This window comes from Papio anubis, chromosome 7, assembly GCF_008728515.1.
Source record: "Papio anubis isolate 15944 chromosome 7, Panubis1.0, whole genome shotgun sequence".
In the NCBI taxonomy this organism is placed as follows: domain Eukaryota; kingdom Metazoa; phylum Chordata; class Mammalia; order Primates; family Cercopithecidae; genus Papio; species Papio anubis.
Window position 1 is genome coordinate 41,741,223 of NC_044982.1, and position 14,289 is coordinate 41,755,511.

The following is a 14,289-nucleotide window of genomic DNA, read 5'->3' on the forward strand; positions in this document are numbered from 1 at the left end:
TCCGCATATGCCTTCCTCTTACTTGCCTGCCTCCATTTCTCCATTGCCCCCACGTGTGCCTGGATAACTCCTGTTCCTCCTAAAGCCTCAGCTCTGATCCCCACTCATCCTCCACCCTTGCAGAAGGCCATCTGTGTGTCTACTCTGCTCCCACAAAACCCCAGGTACTTCCCTTTCCTTGTTCTTGCCTAACCTGTTTTTACAACTTTTCAAATACTCAACTGCAAGCTACTGGAGGCTTTTTTATATTTTGATTTTAAGTTCCGAGGTACATATGCAGGATGTGTAGGTTTGTTACCTAGGTAAACGTGTAAAAATGTGCACCACTTACAAGTGCTAACACGCGGTGTTTGGTTTTCTATTCCTGCATTAGTTTTCAGAGGGTTTAAGGTAAATGAGTCCACTCTACTTCTGGGGCAGGGTTTTTAATTACCGTGTAGTCTTTGTTCTGTTGTTGAGATCGGGCTTCTCTGTGTAGGGAGAAGGGAATTCCAGTCATCCTGTTGCATTATAATCAAGTTACTTACCACAAGTCAGGAGTAGCAGTTCTCTGCTTTCATCCTGATCACAGTGGTGATACAGGAATGTAGCATCTAGTGTTTCACTGGGTGCATTAGGCTGCGGTTGCAACAGTGCTTCAGACTGGTGGTTTTCAATCTTTTAAGGACCATGAAGTCATTACAAATTTCATCTGAACTCCATAGTCTACCTACTTTATGCATAAAATGTAGAGTGGGTTTTTTCTGGAAAATCAATTTTGGCCTGAAATGCCTGACCATGAAATGTATTTAATAAATAACACACAGAGCTTAAAAATTAAAATGATAAAATTGTAAAAGAGTTGAAAATAATTTGGCTCAACAATGAAGAGAATAGACGAGCCCATGGCAGAACTCATTTCACAAAGTTGGAGAAACATACAGGGAAACTTCTGATCCCTAAAACATGATAATTTCTTATTGTCAAAGGCTGGTACAGCTTGGCAGCTTTGTAAGTTGGGTGATCCTGCTGTCTCCTGATTCTGGTGTCACAACATTTTGCTTTTCATCTCTAGAGTCCTGTAGTTTGGTAAAACTTTAAGTTTGAGAGTTCAATGCAGTGCTCAGAAGATATTTGTTGGATGAATTCATCACTCATACTCCAGTTTGGTTATCTTTTTGTAATTGATGAGGATGAGGAGAGTGGCAGGTATTTTCGTCAAAGGGCTAAGACTATAACTTGTAAATAGGTACTTAGTTTCCAAAGACACACAGCCACTTGGGCCACACAGCCAGTACCTGTTCTGTATTCATGAGCTTTACATCTGTGTTTATGATGTTTGTACCAATGGGCATACACAGAACTACCAATCTTTTGGCGGGCTAAGCGGCTACTTCTGTTCAAAGGAAAAAACTTGCTAAGTGGCTATTTTCTGATAAGGATGTCCACATGTAATGGGTGTAGCAAACTGTGTAGGGCACAAAAGAGATAATGACAGGGAGCAGGCTAGTTCTGCCATGCCCAGATAGTGAGGATAGGAGGAGCTGATTCTGTATAGCCAGTCTAGCCTGGTTTGGTTATGGATTACTTTGGATCTTTCATTTCTCAGTGCTTTGCTTGTTTTCCATGTCCATCTCTCTCTTTAACAGGGGAGTATTGTATGCAGTGAGAGCAAGAGCTCAAAGACTTGGGATTCTGGGTCTTATTTCTGGTCAGGTTAATGACATGAAATGCTCAGAGGTTTTAGGAAGATCATCTTCTTCTCCATCTCCAAAGTTGCATGCTGCAGTCACAAAGGGAATGGGAGGCAGACATCTTTCCAGACACTGAGATCAGGTGGAATCTCTGGAATGTGATTTGGATGTATTTTGGAAGTGTTGGGCTATTTTTAGTAGAAACGGGATAGGGAGTTGGGGAGAAGAGTAAATCTGACTTACAGAGAGTAGATGTTCATGGGAAGTCATAGCCTCTTCTTCATGTTACTTTTCAATTAAAGCCCTGCTAAATGTTAACGTGAATTGCTGGACTGTTATTAACAAAGCTGAAATTTATCATTAGAGACAATTCATCCTCAAGTTCTGCTGTCAGACCAGCATCAGGCTTCTCACAGTTATGTGCCTTTGGGCAAGTAGCTTAAGTTCTGTGAGCTTCAGTTTCTTCATTTATAACATGGAGAAGTGAAAATCACTCACAGGAGAGCACCGATGATGAAAGGTGGTGTGTATGTCAGGCACTTAGCATGGTGCTAGGTACTCACTAATCATGGTTGTTTCATTGTTGTTGGGGGTGATGGTATTCTACAAATGTCTAGTGTTGGAGATGTAAATTCCTATTTTGTGTTGGGACCTGGTCTCTTCACACACAGGTGGATAATTCACAACTGAGGACATGCATTTGCTGGCAGTCAAGGGTAACTATAATAATAAAGACAGGCTGGGCTTTCTAGCTCTCTCTTTTTTTTTTTCCTCCATGACTCCTGCTAAGCACTCTTGGAGATCATGGCCATCACATTCTTCGTGAAGATTCTCCACCCAGACTGGATGTACTATTTTGAGGACGGGTAGGTCCACTCTTGTTGGATCTCAACTGCAACCTTTTTTGTTGGGATTTGCTAAATATCTGGCATATGTCACTTTTATAATTAAAAACAATTTAATAAAACACATTAGGGTGGCTGAAAGGAAATATCCCAAATTAACTATGGTCCTATCTGAACATAGGCTAATGCACAGCTCTGTGCTGGGATGGGAGGCTGGTGGTGGTGATGGTGCTTAAACAGTCCAGTCAGGAGAATGGGTAAATTCTGCATTGAGCACAGAATGGTTCAGGGCAAGGCGCATGGGCTAATGCTCAGAGCAGGTGGTGACTATTGCTGTGCTCCAAGCCTGGCGAGGGGTGTTGCCAAGGTGAGCAGGCAGCATTCTGTCTGTGCACACCCACTCTTCTCTCCCAGTCCTGCTCCTCAGGTTGGCTTGACAGCTGATGGCCTTTATCCAAAGAAGGCAGCTGCTGGAGGAAGCCTAAAGCCTGTCCTAACTCTTGACAAAATGTCACACTCATGCCTTTTTTTCCTAGCACCAGAGACTAAGGGTTGTGATGGAAACAAGGGAGCTGCAATAGGGCCGTGACCAAGTGGAAATGAGAGAGTAAGGAGTTTACTGTTTTGCTTGTTGTGAAGAACGGTGGCAAACATTCAAACATTGGTTTGGGTTTTATTTTCCTAATGAAATATAAAAACATCTTTTCCTATTTTTTTGGAGGGAAAGGAGGGGGCAACAACGTGACAGAGCTTGAGTAGTAACTGTGTGGCCGCTCTGCATCCTGCCCTGAGCATCTCTTCTGTAGACATGTCTTAGGCATCACAGTAGAGATGTGGTTGCTTCCTCATGTCTTCTCCTGGACCTGTAAAAGCCTTGAGAAGCACAAAATACAGGCCGTTTGTTTTCATCAGAAACCTGTCATCCAGTATTTACGGAATCTACACAGATGCCCAAAAAGGGCAAGATAGCCATTACCCATGTAAACGCTAGATAGCCTATGTCTGATGTTAAAAATTTTCTACTTCTATGTGTCTCCCCTACCCCTTTTTTTTTTGAGACAGGGTCTCGTTCTGTCACCCAGGCTGGAGTGCAGTGGTGTGATCACAGCTCACTGCAGCCTCAACCCCAGGCTCAAGTGATCCTCCCACCCCAGCCTCTCAAATAGCTGGGACTATAGGTGTCTGCCACCATGCCTGGCTAATTTTTTATTTTTTATAGAGACAGGGTCTCTCTATGTTGCCCACGCTGGTCTCAAACTCCTGGGTTCAAGTGATCCTCCTGCCTTGGCCTCCCAAAGTGTTGGGATTACAGACATAAGCCACTGCATCCAGCCTATATGTCCCCATTTTTAAGTGCCACAAGTAGAGGGGGGTGTAGTTGCCGTTTTATAATTGGAGAAACTGAGGCACAAACGGGGCTAACAATTTGTTCTTCTGGGCTGTGGAAACAGCAGCAGCCTTAGAGCAATGTTTGTAGACCACACAGGTTCAGAGCCTGTATACTCCTTGCCTGACGCTCTATTAAGGACTTTAAATACATTATCTCATTTGATCCAAACAGCAGTGCTGTGAGCTGATGACTATTATTAACTTCATCCTATAGATGAAGAAATAGAGGCTTACAGACTTTAACTAAATGGCCTAGGGCCTCCCAGTTACTAAGTGGCTAAGTCTGGAGACATCCCCAGGCATTCTAACTCCAGATAACCCTAACCACTATGCCGTACTGCCTGGTTCACGTCCCCAGATCAAAGTCACCTTAGAATACTATTTCTGCCATGAAATCCCCTGCCTGCTATCCTCTGGCTCTTTCTGGAAACTGGCTCCAGCCCTTGCTGAATGGAGGAGTACTGCTACCATGTACTAGGAAATGAGGTGTGGCAAGCGTTTTAGAGTTGCTTGCAGACTATTTTAGCAATGACCACTCACTTCTCTGCACCTTTCAAATGACCTATGCTGGCTTATGTGTCCACCACCATGGCCCCGCACACGTGCCTTCCTGGGAACAGCAGGCACTTGGCAGCTCTTCTGCCCCTTGCTCTAGGCAAGTTGTTTGGAATCAGGCCACTTTAAGAGAGGAATGTGGTGGCAGTTACTTTGCAAGCAGCTCAGTGTGACTATTGGTAAGGCACTGACATGCCGTTCAGTGAAACTTCTGAGTAGCCCAGTTACAGTGCTCAGAACTGGGGGTGCTCTTGTCCTGGGTGCTTCCAGATAACATTTGCCGCACTCTTTAACAGATATGAGGAAAGTGTTATCAAACTGCGACACCTTGGGACACCTTCTGCAAGAAACCCTCTTCTAGTTCCATACACTGGGGTTTCTCTTCTTCTGCATATAGGTAAATATGTGCTGTGTTAAAGAAAGACCCCCCCCCAAAAAAAAGTGGGATGTCAGAGGGCAGCTGGGAGATTGGACATAGACATTTCCCTCTGACTCTGCCACTGGTCTGTCCTGGGAATGTTACCCACAATGCTTTCCTATCTTCTCTACGTCTGTGTTGATTTCAGGGAAAAAGCGCTTGGCAATCCTCACAAGAAATGTGGATCTGACGCAGGCTAGAGACCCAGTGCATTCTGTGTTTTGAAATCTCAGGGTGTGGATTAGCTGTGACCCTAAAGAGCCTTTTGGGCCTCCAGCGCAGATCGTCTTTCTTTCCTGTTGCCTTTCTTGATGCTCTTGTTGCCTGGTGTTGAGCTGGAAGTGGAAGAATTCGTCTCAGATGATTTAAAAACTGTTTATAACCTCCCCACTCCTTTGATCTCCACATTCCTTCCTGCAGAGGGCTTGGGTCCGGCTCGGTTGACAGGGCAGTGATCACAGGAGGTAAGGGCAGGGGCTCTGACCCAGACTGCCTGCGTTTGAATCCTGGCTCTGTCATTTACAGGCTGATGTGCTGGGGCAAGTCACTGAACCCTCTAACCTCAGTTTCCCAACTTATAAAATAGCGATAAGGAGAGTGGCTTGCCCTCAGGGTTGTTCTGAGGAGACGATGTAATGGGGTTTACAAAATCCAATGCCAGGCACAAGGTAAACTCTCAGTAAATATACAATGACAATAGCTTCATAGCTGGAGAAATTTACTTCCTATTAACTGGGTGAGGAAACTGAAGCACAGAGAAAAGCAGTTTTTCCAGCTGTGCCAATAAGAAATGTTTAAATTACCTTCCTGACTGTAAGCTCCTTGAGGATAAGGAACACATATATAGCATCCCTTTGGGAAATATTTGGATAATTAAATTGATGTTTATAATGGTACTGTCTTGTATGGCAATAGCAGCAAGTTCTACAGGCCCTATCCACCTCTCTGTCCTGTGGTCTCCTCCCTAGAGGACTCTGCTCTATTGCTGATCTCCCTTCTGTGTAGCCCAATGTTGATCACATTGACAGACTCCAGAAGTAAGGAGCTCAGTACCTGTGTGTCAAATGTGAAGGGATGGTGAAGAAAGGGCTCTGTGGGTCACAGCTCAGCCAGGTGAGGTGTGTGAATAGGCTCTCTCCTTCAGGTAGCAAGAAGCTTCTTAGAATAGCCTTATAGTTCTTTTGGGGAACTGGTCCACTGCAATAATGAGTGCAGCTTTAATAATTCACTCCACAAGTTCTGAGGTTGCATCTTACATGATTTCAGAATTACGTATTTGACCATGCCTTTGCAGCAGTCCTTGTAACTTTCAAGACTTTTGCTTTTTTAGCATTTATAAACGATACTTTGAGACCTTTAAAGCATGAATCTAAACCAATGTCACAAAAAGTCTTTACTCTCTTGGCTTTTGCTTTCATAAGCAGGAAAGGCTCAAATAATGATGTTAGCCTCGTGGGGTATTCTCAATGGCCAGGAGAAAGGTGAGAAGTAGCTGATTCACTTGGAGGGATCCTAAGGTGGAAATGGGCCATTAGCAGTCTTTCCCCATCTTCTGAAAAGGCAGAGTTTTTCTTCTGAATGGGAACATCATGGAGCAGAGCACATAACAAACTCTCAGAAGACATGAGTTCAAGCGTTGGTTCTGCCAAGAAAGGAACTTGATCTCTAAGTCTTAGTTTGTTTAACTGAAACTGAAATTAATAGTACCTTTCCCACCTGTCTCACAGGGTCATAAGCAGATCAGAGAGAAATTGCAGGAGATAACTTTCTGATAGGCATTGTTTACATAGACAATAAAGATCATCATTCCCTTTTATCAGCACCCGGCTCAGACGCCGTGTCTTCCATGAAGCCTTCTTTAATTTCTGTAGCTTTAAGTATTCTCTCTGACTCTGAAATTCTGTGGCACTTATTTATGCCTCTCTCTTGACACTTGCATAGCTCTATCTTGTTGTATCGTTATTAATACCATGTGTTAGGCAACCTTAGGAAAGAATTCATAAACTTCCACTATAGAATCTTGCTCAAGAAAAATCTTGCATTATTTAAAAATAAATTACGATAATTATTTGACATTTTTCTCATCAGAGCAGTTTATGGCAATGGGACTGCCAGGTAGTAAGTGCTCCATAATTATTTGCTTTTAATCTTTTCATTTATGTTTATTTATATTTTTAGTTTTAATATGTTGCTTTTATGTCTATCAAAGCATAATTTACATACAGTAAAATTCACAAATTTCTATAGGTTTTGACAAATATATATAGTTGTATCACCACCATCAAAATCAACCTCCAAAATTCCCTCATGCTCCTTTCTGTCAACCTATTTCCCCAACCCTACAATCCTAACCCCTGGCAACCACTGATTTATTTCTTGTCCCTATAGTTTTGCCTTTTCTAGGACAGCATATACACTTAATCAGACAGTGAGCAGGCTGTTCAGTCCAGCTTCTTTTGCTTAGCAGAATGCATATGTGATACATTCATGTTGTGTATATATCAATTCTTACCCTTTTACCACTGAATAGTAGTCCGTTTTGTAAGTGTACCACAATTGGTTTATCTATTCGCCAATCTGATGAACATTTAGGTTGTTTCCAAGTTTTAGTCAGTATAAATAAAGCCACTATAAATATTTGCATAGAGGCTTTTTTTCTTTTTCTTTTTTGAAACAGTTTCACTCATGTCGCCCAGGCTGGAGTGCAGTGGCGTGATTTTGGCTCACTGCAACCTCCACCTCCTGGGTTCAAGCAATTCTACTGCCTCAGCCTCCCGGGTAGCTGGAATTACAGGCACGTACCACCACCCCAGGCTAATTTTTGTATTTTTAGTAGAGATGGGGTTCCACCATTTTGGTCAGGCTGGTCTCAAACTCCTGACCTCAAGTGATCGCCCGCCTTGGCCTCCAAAGTGTTGAGATTACAGACGTGAGTCACTGCGCCCAGCCCTAAATATTTGCATAGAGGCTTTTGTGTGAACATGTTTTCATTTCTCTCAGGTAAATACCTGGGAATGGAATTGCTAAGTCATATGGTAAATATGGTATGTTTAACTTTATAAGAAACTGCAGAACTTTTCTTTTTTTTAAAGCCACTCTAATAGATATAGAGTGGTGTCTACCTGTGGTTTTAATTTACATTTTCCTAATGACAAATGAATTTGAGCACACTTTCATGTGCTTATTTGTTATTATATTTCTTTTTTAGGTAAAGCATCTGTACAAATCTTTTGCTCATTTTAAATTGAGATTTTTTTATTGATGAGTTTTGAGTTTTTTATATATTTTGAATACAACTACTTTATCAGATACATGTTTTGCAAACATTCCTCCTAGTCTAGGGCTTGTATTTTCATACATTTTTAATTTTGGTAGTCAAATTGATCAAATCTTTCTTTTATGATACCTGATCTTTTATGGATTATACTTTTAGTGTTTAAAATATTTTGCTTAACCCAATGTCACAAAGATTTTCTTCTGATTTTTTTAATGGAAATTTTATGGTTGTAGGTTTTATATTTAGATCAATAATCCATTTTGAATTAATTTCTGTACATGGTATGAGGTATGGGTCAAGGTTCACTTTTTTTGCATATGGATATCCAGTTGTTCCAGTGGAATTTGTTAAAAAGACTATCCTTTCTCCATCAAGTTGTTTTTGTACCTCTGTTGGAAATCAATTGGCCATATATGTCAATCTATCTCTGGACTCTATTCCATTGATATATATGTCTATCCTCTTGCCATACTAGTCTATCTTGATGACCGTAGCTTTGTGGTAAGTCTTGAAATCAGGTAATGTAAGTCCTCCAGTTTGGTTTTTCTTTCAAAATGGCTTTGTCTATTATATTTTCTTAGCCTTTCCATAGAAATTTTAAAAATCAGCTTGTTGGCCAGACGCGGGGGCTCACGCCTGTAATCCCAGCACTTTGGGAGGCCAAGGTGGGTGGATCACCAGAGGTCAGGAGTTCAAGACCTGCCTGGCCAACAGGGTGAAACCCCATCTCTACTAAAAATACAAAAATTAGCCAGGCATGGTGACAGGCACCTGTATTCCCGCTACTCGGGAGGCTGAGGCAGGAGTATCGCTTGAACCTGGAAGGCAGAGGTTGCAGTGAGCCGAGATCGCACCACTGCACTCCAGCCCAGGCAACAAGAGCAAAACTCCGTCTCAAAAAAGTAAAAATTTAAAAAAAATCAGCTTGTTGATTTATCAAAAACAGTTCTCCTAGGATATTGACTGGCATTGCTTTGAGTTTATAGATCAGTTTAGAGAGAATTGACATCTTAACAATATTGATTCTTCCAATCCCTAGGCATGGTATATTTCCCCATTTATTTAGATCTTTGGTTTCTTTCTTTAATGTTTTTAGATCTTGCCCATTTTCTCTTATATTTATAGGTAAGGATGTAATAGGCTGTAGGTTGCTGTTGTTGAGTAAATACTTGAATTCGTGAGTACATAAAAGTGTCAACCTACTTGTGAGTGCTTGTCTTGATTCCATAATTAAATACAAGATGCTAGAATAGGGTTGGAAAATTTATCAAATCTCTTGGTTATGAAGAGGCCAGCAGTGAGAATAAGAGGTCTGAGCCTCCAGGAGACAGGAAATCTGGACTTCATTCTGACACCCTCCCCAGCACATTCTTTAACCTTGGACAGCTTCTTTCCCCTGCCAAGGGTCTGCCTCCTAGCACAAGTTATACATTGAGAAGTCTGCATCTTTCAGGGATTCTCTGGGAAGAGCTCATTTTCTCTGTAGCTGCAATAGACAGCTGCCTTTCTTGCATGATTTGAAGGTGCTGAAGAGCCTGTCTGACCAGCCATTTCTCACTCATTAGCCTGATTTGGCTCCTAAATTTCCTCTTGCAAAAGATGTCCCTCCTTTGAGTAATATATTATATTTCCATAGGCCTTTATTCAGACGTGTTCCCTGAGAGGGATACTCTGGCTCCTTAGGAAGGTGGATAGTTACATCTGTTCCATCCAATTAACATGTACTAATTGAGTACCTACCATGTGCAAGGCACTTTTAAGACCTCCAGGGTGAAAATGGCATCCTTCCCTTCAAGGAGTTTACAACGAAAGGAAATTAGGTTGTCAAAGTCAATTTTGTTTCGAAGTAGGATAACCGCTAGGTCTGAAGGAGCACTGCTTGAGTCATTCAACTTGGAGGTTAGGAGGGCAGGGATGTTTGAGGCAGGGACGAAGGAGAAAGAGGGTCACAGAAGGGGCGATGGGGAAATGACAATAAACCCCACCGACCGTACCCTTTTTTTCATTTTGCCATGACAGCATATTGAGCAGACCCACAAACTCAATACCGAGAGACATTGTATGTTATTTGTAAATAATACCCTGAGGCAATCTGTTACTATACAGTTTATACATTATTTTCATATAACTTCATTTAATCTGTGCAGCAGCTTTATGTGGTAGGTGGTGAGTGTATTAATTAGGGCACCCTAACTGCTCCAATAAAGATTCCAAAATGAAATTTTATCTTTTGCTCAAATCATAGGCTAGTATATCAGTGTAAATCGAGGGGGAGGCTTTGCTCCTGAAAGTCATCCAGGAAATTCAGTTCTTTCCACCTTATGGCCCCATCCTCTAGGTCCTAGGAATTTAGAGCAAAGAGTAAGAATGATGGGAAAGATTTTATGGCTAAGACCTTGAAGTGGTGCACATCATTTCTGCTCATTCAACCTCACAGCCTCACCTAACTGCAAGGACAACTGGAAGGTGCCTCCAAGCTGTGCGTGCAGAAAGCAGAATATGGATAATGGTAGACCCCACCAATCTCATTTTATAGGTAGGGAAACTGAGGTACCGAGTCATTAAGTGAGCTGTAGAAGAACACATCATTGCTAAGTAGGACAGGATTTCAACTTAGGTCTTCTATTTGGATAGAATGGGAATAATAATGGCAGTAATAACAATAATAATATCTACCAGTTTGTGAGTGTGGGTGGGTATTCAATGGAACAATATACATAAAGGTCTTAGTATGTTTCAGATTCCCTTTCTAGCTCTGAGCTCTGCAACACAATCCTATAAAGAGCCAAGTATCTTTCCTGAGCAGCAGAGGGACAGCAGGAGCTGGTAGCTGGTGGCTGCCTGTCAGCAGAGCCCACCACAGGGCTGAATCGACTCTAATGGTGGAATGCTGCTCTCCCTGCAGACCTGGGAGATTGTGCACACCAGGAACTGACTCTGGGCTGGGTGAGGTGGCTCGCGCCTATAATCCCAGCACTTTGGGAGGCCGAGGCAGGCAGATCATCTGAGGTCAGGAGTTCGAGACCAACCTGGCCAACATGGTGAAACCCTGTCTCTAGTAAAAATACAAAAACTAGATGGGCAAGGTGGCGAGTGCCTGTAATCCCAGCTACTCAAGAAGCTGAGGCAGAAGAATCATTTGAACCCAGGAGGTGGAGGTTTCAGTGAGCAGAGATTGCACCACTGCACTCCAGCCTGGGTGACAGAGCAAGACTCTGTCTCAGAAAAAGAGAATGGACTCTGCAGGGCCTGAAGAAGCTGGACTTAATTTTGCTCAGTACCAAAGCTGCCTCTTGCAAGCACCTTCCCAAATGTTCCCAGGGGACAGCCCCACTGAGTCAGGCTAGGCATGCTGGCCAGGGATGAGAAAACCTCTAACCAGCCCCTGTTCCCTCAGGAGTCCTTGTGGGCCCCAGCAACTTTTAAACGATAAATTTTCACTTAATTCTTTTGAAAGCTCTAACATGAATGAATAAGTAAATTGGCACCCATAACTTATATATTATTTATAGGTTAGACTTTTAAAATAGCTCTTTTTGTTTGGAAACCATTCTAAGACTGACATTTCTGTGACACGAGAAAGAAACTATAAAAGACTTCTCAACTAAGTAAGGTAGGGCTTCCCTGTCTAGAAAAGTTCTGCATGTGAAGCTGCTGCTTTTATCAATTTTTGGGGCGAGGAAATTGAGGTGTGGGTTGTGTCAAAGCTGTCCTAAGGGATTTCAAGATTTGTAGAGATTCAGGCTGGGTACAGTGGCTCATGCCTGTAATCCCAGCGCGTTGGGAGGCCAAGGTGGGTGGATTGCTTGAATCAGAAATTCCAGACCAGCCTGGCCAACAAGGTGAAACACCACCTCTACAAAAAATACAAAAATTAGCCGAGTATAGTGGCACGTGCCTGTAGTCCTAGATGCTTGGGAGGCTGAGGTGGGAGAACTGCTTGAGCCTGGGAGGCAGGGATTGCAGTGAGTGGAGATCATGCCACTGCACTCCAGCCTGGGCAACGAGATTGAAACCCTGTCTCAAAAAAAAAAAAAAAAAAAAAAAAAAGATTTGTAGAGTTGGTAGGAGTTTGGGCCCTGTTGCCACTGCCCATCCCTTTTGCCACACCATCTAGCAGGAGAGGAAGAGGTGGTTAACAATGTGTGGTTGAGCCAGTCATGGTGGCTCACAACTGTAATCCCAGCACTTTGGGAGGCCAAGGCAGGTGGATCATCTGAGGTCAGGAGTTTAAGACCAGCCTGACCAATATGGTGAAACCCCGTCTCTACTAAAAATACAAAAATTAGCCAGGCATGGTGGCGGGCGCCTGTAGTCCCAGCTACTTGAGAGGCAGAGACAAGAGAATTGCTTGAACCCAGGAGGCGGAGGTTGCAGTGAGCCAAGATCACGCCACTGAACTCCAATCTGGGTGACAGAGCGAGACTCCAATTCAAAAAAGAAACAAAAAAACAATGTGTGGTTGAGGCAGGAGGAGTGACAGGGACAATGTCAGGGCATTGATGATGAATCCACAGTGCTACTGCAACATGCTATGCTTCCAACCTTCTCGCCACCTTGACCTCCAAATTGGCCTCCACATGGTGTGTCCTCTGTGGGAACTGCTTTTATCTTCTTAAGGAGCAGCACTCTGCATTTCTCAATTCTCATCCATTTATTCAAAAACGATCTTTAGCTCATTTCATGTACCTGGCATTACGTTGGGCTGTTGGGATAAGAAGAATGAATATGGATGGTCCCTGACCTCAGGTAGCTTACAGTCAGTCTGGGAGAGACAGAGAACTAGACTATGATGCTACAGTGTGGCAAGTGCATTGATGAAGATGAGTACGAGTGTGATGGGAACACTAAAGAAACACCCCACCTCTGCCTGCTGCAGGGGATGGTGGTAAAGGTGGGAGGTTTCTTTTTTTTCCCTTTTTTTTTGAGATGGACTCTTGCTCTGTCACCCAGGCTGGAGTGCAATGGCCCAATTTTGGCTCACTGCAACCTCTGCCTCCCAGGTTCAAGTGATTCTCCCACCTCTGCCTTCCCGAGTAGCTGGCACTACAGGTGTGCATCACCATGCCCAGCTAATTTTTGTATTTTTAGTAGAGCCTGTGTTTCACCATGTTGGCCAGGCTGGTCTCGAACTCTCAACCTCAGGTGATCCACCCGCCTCGGACTCCCAAAGTGCTGGGATTATGGGCGTGAGCCACTGCACCCAGCAGAGGTTTCTTGAAGGAAATGAGGCTGGGCTGAGTTCTGATAGAGAAGAAATTATTCTGTAAAGGAGCAAGGATTTTTCGGGCTTAGGGAACAGCACGTGCAAATAACGTGTTCAGAGAGAGCCAGGGACCTAAATGGAGTTCCTATGGCTGGATGTAGGATTGGAGAAGTTGGGGGGAAGGATTGGATGGAAATAGTAATCAGGGAGGGACTAGATCACAAAGGGCTTTGTCTGTGATTTATTATGGGTTTTAAACTCCCTTCTGAGATAGAGAAGAGCTGTTAAAGTATGTAAGTGATGTCATCTTTGTATTCTAGGATGGCCTTTCTGGCTTCAGTGTGGAAAATGGGCTTGTGTGGTAGGCCAAAGAACAAATATAGATACAAAAACCAGCAGAAACCACTAGACTTGAGAAGGCAGTGGCCAGAAGTGTGGGGAGCAGTGGAGATGGAGAAGAACAGAGATTGGAGAGATAGAAAAAGGGCTGGTGTGATGAGACGGAAGAAGGGCATGGAGCATGGTCTGAGGTTTTGGTTTGGGCCACTGGGATGTTGACAGACAGGAAGCATGGCAGGAAAAATGGGAAAAGGATGAGGATAGATTCCACTGGGGGTTAGGGTAAACATGAGGGACTTGTGGGCCTTCTAGGTGGATGTTCTGAAGGCGGGTAGACACGATGGATTCAGAATATTTGAAAGTCATTAGCATAAGATGGTAATTCAAGTCATGGGAGTGAAGGAAATAGCCTAGGAACAGTGTGTAGACCGAGGAAGAAGTGGAGGGGCCCAGGAGATAACTTTGGGGACCATCACTATTTAAGAGACAGGCCAAGGAAGAGTAGCCCACAGAGAAGGCCAAGGAGGAAGGGCCAGAAAGTTAAGAAGGGAACAAGGAGCATGTCCTGGAAGACAAAGGAAATGATT

At 43.3% G+C, this 14,289-nt stretch overlaps 1 protein-coding gene across 2 annotated transcripts in view; it reads left to right on the plus strand.

Annotated features, from left to right (window-relative positions):
* Nucleotides 1–14,289, plus strand: part of SPTB (spectrin beta, erythrocytic) — a 136,352-nt gene that overhangs the window by 34,206 nt on the left and 87,857 nt on the right. Inside the window, exon 1 of one of the 2 annotated variants that reach the window (XM_003901929.5) lies at nucleotides 11,749–11,770. The exons of the other annotated variant lie outside the window; for it this stretch is intronic. The gene's annotated coding sequence lies outside the window, so the exon portion shown is untranslated. Of the gene's footprint in view, nucleotides 1–11,748; nucleotides 11,771–14,289 lie in introns of those variants that run through there. 2 annotated transcript variants of the gene reach the window in all.